Here is a 7,571-nt window from a genome sequence, read left to right on the forward strand (position 1 = left end):
ACACAAAAGAAATTCAGAATACTATTAGGAAATATTTTAAAAGCATGTTATCATTAAGCTGGACCAACACCAACACCCCCACCTACCCCCAAAAAATGGATTTCTAGATTTTGCAAAACCAGAAATATTAATTAAACCAAGGAGTCAGTAGCCTAAACAGACCAATTCCAAATGAGTGAAGGAAAACCTAGACACTATTGCATATGCCAGAAAGACTTTGCTGACAGGGCCCTGATATAGCTATCTCTTGTGAGGCTATGCCAGTGCCTGGCAAATACAGAAGTAGATGCTCACAGTCATCTATAAGATGGAACACAGGGCCCCAAATGGAGAAGCTAGAGAAAGCACCCAAGGAGCTGAAGGGGTCTGCAACCCTATAGGTGGAACAACAATATGAATCAACCAGTACCCACGAAGTTCGTATCTCTACCTGCATATGTATCAGAAGATGGCCTATTCGGCCATCACTGGGAAGAGAGGTCCCTTGGTATTGCAAACTTTATATGCCCCAGTACAGGAGAATGCCAGGGCCAAGAAGTGGGAGTGGGTGGGTAGGAGAGCAGGGCAGAGGGAGGGTATAGGGAACTTTCAGGATAGCATTTGAAATGTATATAAAGAAAATATCTAATAAAAAAGAAAGATGATCTACAAAAAATTCACAAATTCTCTGTGTGTGTGTGTGTGTGTGTGTGTGTGTGCGCGTGTGTGTGTGTGCACACACACGTACACATGCGTTTCTGACAGTTTTAATTCTTTATAATTATATTTCTCCATTGCTTCCTCCTTCAAACCCTCCCATATGCTTCTTCCCATGATGCTTCTTAAAGTGTCAAAAAGAAAAGAAACAGAAGGAGTACTCCAAAACCAGATCATTGCACACCAGAGGAGGGGGGAATAAAACTACAGGTGAACATTCTTTATGAACATAGATTCAAAAATACCCAGTAAAATACTTGCAAGCAAAATACAGATATAAATCAAAAAAGAATGTATGCCATGACCCAGATAGTTTTCTTCCTAAGGCAAAGTGGTATTTCAACAAAACACATACAAGTCAATAAATGTAATAAACTATGTGAGTGGACTTAAAGACAAAAATAACATAATCATGTCAATAAAAAGACTTTGACAAAAATCCAATATGCCCTCATAATAAATGTCCTAAAGAATATTGGACTAAAAGGAACATACCTCTACCAAATAAAAGCTATATATGAGTATATGTGAGAAACCCACAACCAACAACATCCTGAATGAATACAATTTTGAAGCAATCCCACTAAAGTCAGTAACTAGATGGGGTAAATATAATGTTTACCTCCATTTTCAAAAGGAGGATATGGACACTAAGCCCCCAATTAAATCATTAATAAATATCAAAGCCACAATTCAAACTTAGGTATAGTCTATCTTAAATAATTTAAGTTCTTTCCACATTAGTAAGGGCTTGATGGCAGGTGTTTACTTTGAGACAAAAAAACATGTCTGATGTGAAGAACTTCCAGTAAATACAATCTGTACTAGATAAATCATGAATAGAATTTTAGCAATTTATATCATTCCAAAATGGAATATTTCAAGAGAATCCCAGAGCCAGAAAATCGAAGTCTGACCGGTCTGGAGCAAAGTAATAAGTGTTGAAAAGGTGGATAATACCTTGTCACCACACTCAAAGGTCAAGTCTACGGCTATGAATCGGTGAATCAAAGGTTAGAAGTAAATAGGTACAGGAGGTGGGGTACATTATGTGGTGCGAGTACAGATATAGTCAGGGTATTCTAGGCTAGCTGCTATCATAAATGATTGATAAACATAACAGTTCAACAGTGGAATTTCATTTCTCTTATTTGTTCAAAATACATGGAAAAATACATGTATCAGACAACATGAAATAAAGACTATTCTATGTCAGAAAATTATTTGGGTTCTGGGATAACATGAAGTATCATCATGCCTGTCCATTGGAAAAAGATCATAGAGATATATGTTTAGAATTTATTGAACTATACTTGAAATTTTCACTCCAGTTTCTTTGACCATATTTCAGTCACATGACCGACAAACTTCAAGGACTGTTTGATGCTTCAAGGACTGAAGCATCAAATTCATATTTCTACAAAGTGATAATAGAATTTAGTGAACAGCTAATGGTTTCTGCTTCTGAAGGACAGACAACATGTGCCATGCTTGGGGCTGAGTTGCTCAGCATTTACTGTATAACTGAGATTGAGCACATGATCAAAGCGGACACATGTAGCTTCTCCTCCATGTGGTAAATTGCTAGTTGGTCTCAATTCATCAGAATTCTTCGAATCTATATATTATCTGAGCTTTTATCATAGGTAGAGCATATTTCTCTGTCCCCTGACTATCATTTTAGCCATAGGATAAGCTTTGATCAATGTGAGACAGAAGTGACAGTATACTGATCCAGGGCGCAGGCCTCTAGAGACCTTGCATTTTTGCATTCTCTTTTCTTTGTTTCCTATCATAAGAAAAATAATGTGCCTGCATTTTTTTTGTCTTTATGGTTGTTGTTGTTGATGATGATGTTGTTGTTGTTGATATATTTGTTTGACATATATTACTACAGCCACTCAGCAATTGTTTCAATATTATCCTAAGGCATTAAGAATTATGACATTAAGTTATGACATTAAGCCTTATAGTTTCCGTAGAAAGCCTTACATTAGAATTAATGGATTCCCAAGAAGAAAGGCAAACTTCTCCTTGGCAGCTGACTAAGTATATGATGCTGCTCACTGTGTCATATTTAAAACCTCATGACTCCTAATATGTTCCACTGAAGAAACAGATGTCATCTTGACAGGATGTTTTTGTTTCTCAGTAGATGCTACAAGAGTTGCCCATGCTCTCTAGAGTAGGCAATTTATCAAGAGATTAAGATTATTCACTGTTTTTACTAATACATTTTATGCAGTCATACTGATTTCAAACAAAAGTGTCTTTTTCTAATTGTTTTTCCTTTTCATTTGATGGGAGCATGATTTTAGAACAAACGTGCCAAACTAAAAGTTATCTTGAGTATAAAATAAAGACTACACAAAGTGCTTCTACCTATAATGAAATGTCAAAAACTTCCTCAGCCTGACAGCTTTACCCAGAAACTGAGAATAACATTTACCTTTTCCCTCTTTACAATAGCAGTTTTTTCTTTTTCAATAGAAAGTCATTTGATGCCATAGAATCCTCAAAAAAGTAAAACCAACAGCAAATCAACTTAATTTGTTTAAGTAGTCAGATGGCATATTCAGATGTTTCCAACACAATCAGCTCAAATTGCCCTCATCTGGTCATTCTTAACGAAGTACTTTATGAAACTTGGCTCTTCAAATCACTTGCTAAATGTACTAAGCAGAGGGCTGCATGAGTTTTTTGAAACTCAGGAAGGACATAGTCAATCATGAACACTGTTGAAGACAGTAAAATGACCTCTCCGTTGATCTCCAACTACTGCACATTGAGATTCATTGCAGCCTTTTCATGAAGCTACCCTCCCCTTCACACACACAGTTACTAATCAATGAGCACAACTTGGGATTTCATCAAGCAGCTCCATTCCAAGGACATACAGGATAGTACTAAAGACCAAAAGTTATCTGGAGCACTGGCTTTGCAGCCTTGACGTTTCCTTGGCTGCATATCAGTCAATGATGCTTCCACTCAGCTTCTGGTTCATCTCTTTACATAGGACATAATTGTATTGTAGTCTGATAACTCCTTTGAATGGATTTTCTGTCCCTAGCATCTTCTCCATCTTAATCTCAAAAATATTTTTTGCTTAACAAAAGCCATGCACAAGTCATCTTGCTTTCAAATCCACATCTCTGAGGATTCTATCTTATACATCTAACACATTCATATGATAGAGAGCCTTCAGGCAACCCTATGCACGTTTAGACACAATTGCCTATAGAAGAATGGCTTCTACTCTTAAGAAAAGGTACTCTTATGTAAACCCACCAAATTTGTGTTGCCCAGATATTAAATAATCTTAATTTCTTTAATATAATTATACAGTACAATTGATTATAACAATTATAACCTACTTCTAAGTTTTTACTATAATAATCAAGAGTGATATTCCATTTACTTACCATGTTAGAATATAACCTAGTATTCACTAAATATGATTATATACTTCACTTATCCCAATTTCTCTGTGGTTCAAACTGTTGTTCAGAGAAAAAGTTTGTTCAATTCATTGGAACCAATGACTATTGTTTTTAATCTCGATATCAACTACATAGAATTTTTAATTCCCATGGAAACAAACTTCTAAGAATGCCTGTGAAAGATTGTGTACCTTTCACCCCTTATCAAGGAAACTTCTTCTTCTTCTTTTTTTTTCACTGAAAAACAATTTTATTTAAAATGTATAGGACTATAAATTTATCAAAATTAAATCAAAAAAATCAAGTTAAGAAAATTCCTGTCACAAAAAAGGACATCATTAGGAAGGTCACATTCTGTCCAATGGCATCTCTCATCTTTCTGTGGCAAACTGATAGATGTGAGGTGGAGGGGACAAGAGGGGAAAGCCTGGCCGCTACCAGCAGCTAGATCATTAGTGTGACTCTTTATGAAATAGATTAACATTCAGCAACTCTGACACAAAATGAAACCTTCCACCTCACACCCATGACTAAGGCTTCTGGCAGTAACTCAGTGTGAGGCAAACAGTAGATTCAACATTAAGGCACAGGGTAAAATGTGTGCAATGTACATATATCAACACGGGATGCCCAATATAAGCCACACTTTATAATGTTCATGGGCTTTCTTAATGTACTGGAATTAGGGGCCAGTGGAGACCACTGGTCACAGAAGCTCGGGTGTCTTAGCTGTACCCTTCTGGAAGCCACTATGTTAAATATCAGCCTGTCTGAACTTGAGGGTTCTGTAAAATTTTCTAATGTAGAATAAATGCCCTTGTGAATGAACCTAGATCTGGCTTTAAATACTGTATGTATGCACACTATTTGGCTAAACTGACTGTGGCCCAGAGCTGGTAGACCCTGCTACTGAATGGGCAAGAGAAGATGTGAAATTGTAAGGAGTGATTTTTTTTTTAAACAATGACTACAGTATAAATTCAGCTTTAGGCACTCTGGATAACGTATTTGAGAAAGTTCAGAGTTAATATTTTTCACATGATGATCCTTGTGTGTGTCCCTTCCCAGTGAGAAAACAATTGCTTTCACAGTAGTCAGGGACATGCCCTTCTTCGTGGGAGCCAGGGAGAACATCACTTCTTTGCCACACTGGCAACAGCTTTCTTGGCTGCATCCTCCAGGTCCACAGCTGACGTGATGGGGAGTCCGCTGCTCTTGAAGATATTCTGAGCCTCCTGCACATTAGTTCCTTCAAGCCGGACTACCAGTGGCACCTTGAGCTCCAGCTCCCGGCAGGCTTTGGTGATTCCGTTGGCAATGATGGCACAGTTGACAATCCCACCAAAGATATTGACGAGAATGGCTTCCACCTTGGGGTCAGACGTGAGCAGTTTGAATGCTTCATAGACTTGGGCTTCCTTTACACCACCTCCAAGGTCCAAGAAGTTCGCTGGCTTCCCTCCGTTCAGGAAGATGATGTCGCAGGTAGCCATGGCCAGCCCAGCACCATTCACGAAGCAGGTGATGTTCCCGTCCAGTCCTATATACTTGAGATCGTATCTGGCAGCTTCATTTTCAATGGGCTCATTCTCGGATTTGTCGTCCATAGCAAATATGTCCTTTTGTCGGAACTCAGCATTGTCATCAAAGTTTATCTTGGCATCAAAACAGACAACTTGTCCTTCTGGAGTTTCACCGAAGGGGTTCACTTCCACCTGAGTGGCATCAATCTTCAGGAAGAGATGGTACAGCTTTTTAATCTGATCTGCAGCCTGGTTTTTCAGAGACCCAAGGAAGCCCAGATTTTCTGCCATGCGCTGGGCCTGGCTATCCTTTATCCCTTCAAAGATGTCAATCTGCTCCTTAAAGATGAGTTCTGGACTGGAAACTGCCACTTCCTCAATATCAACGCCCCCCTGAGGACTTCCCACTATCACAGGGCCATTATGGGACCGGTCCATTAGAATGGCCAAGTACGTTTCTCTAGAAATATCCAGGGCTTCAGCAACCATCACCTTGTTAACTTTCACACCTTCTTTTGGAGTTTGTTTTGTTGCTAGATTATAACCAATCATCTGTTGAGCCAACTCTCCCACTACTTTAGGGTCTTTTGTTAAATGAACCCCTCCTTTCAAACCGCTATTGAAGACACCTTTTCCTCTTCCTCCAGCTAAGATCTGGGCTTTTAAAACAATTTCTTTTGCATTCAATCTCTTGGCTGCCTCCAGAGCCTCTTTAGCAGTGTTGGCAACAAAGAACCTCTGCACTCTCACTCCGTGCTCTGACATGAGCTTCTTGCTCTGGTACTCCTGCAGGTTCAGCCATCTTCGGGGGGTTAAGTGACCTGCCTGGGACCTGACCTCCAGGAGCGGCCCCAGCGCTCGCTCTCGCAGAAGCTTCCCAGCCTGCGCCGAGATGGCCACCGGGGACGCCATCTTAACCAGGAACCTGAAGAGAGGCGGCCAGGAAACTTCTTTTTGCTGCAGCTAGATACCATTAAAGAAAGACATAACAAAAAGTCAGTTTTGGAGTCCCACTTCAATGGATTTATATCTACAATGCACTCCCACACTTAAGGTTCAGAGAACATTGTGGAAGTGGGGTCAGAAAGACTAATATCCAAAGGACCAGGAAGGGTTTTGTTTTTGTTTTTGTTTTATGAGATTGTGTCACCTACAACTAATGTCAGAAATTATACCCATAAAGTCTTGCATCAACATGACTACTACCTAAAAATGAGCTGAACAGAGAATACACCAATAGTTGTGCTGAACCTACTTTTATATGAAAGAGGTTTTGCCTTTAGAGAATCAGCTGCCTCAATTAAAAAGAGTGAGAGTGCATAGGATTTGAACAAAGACAAGTTCTCCTTTATTTCTCCTTCTTAGCCAAATCCATTCTGTCCTCCCTCTCCCACCTCAAAAACTCCAGGACCTCTTATTAGCCAAAGGCCATTTTAATCATTTAGCAATTAGTGATAAAAGAATTACCTAGAAGGCAGCACTGGATTTGACAACAGAGCTAAGAATATGTATTAGAGCCAGGTACAATGTACTTTGTTTCCTTGAAAAGGGTTATATATCATGCAAAGGAATTTGGATTGTGTTGCAGGAAATAAGCAGTGGAGGTTTAAAACTGGATTGTGGCACTTTGAGAAGTTATCAACCTGCTCTTATACAAACCAATCCAAGCATTGCCCTTACCCTCCCTGTTAGTTACTTATCTCATTGCCACAGTACAATTCCTGACCAAAGGAACTTCAGAGAGAAAGTATTTATTTTGGCTCACAGCTTGGGTGTCCAGTCCTTTGTGATGGTGAAGTGATGGTACTAGGATCATGAGGCAACTGATCACATTGTGTTTGTAGTTGGGATTTAGAATGTAATAAATTCTTGAGTTTAACCCATTTTTAAAAATATATTTTGTCCAGGATAC

The 7,571-nt window shown here is 39.1% G+C and overlaps 1 pseudogene; it reads right to left on the bottom strand.

Moving 5' to 3' along the window:
* On the bottom strand, positions 4,372-6,603 carry Gm15163 (predicted gene 15163; annotated as a pseudogene).

The sequence above is a fragment of the Mus musculus genome, chromosome X, assembly GCF_000001635.26.
Source record: "Mus musculus strain C57BL/6J chromosome X, GRCm38.p6 C57BL/6J".
Taxonomy (NCBI): Eukaryota; Metazoa; Chordata; class Mammalia; order Rodentia; family Muridae; genus Mus; species Mus musculus.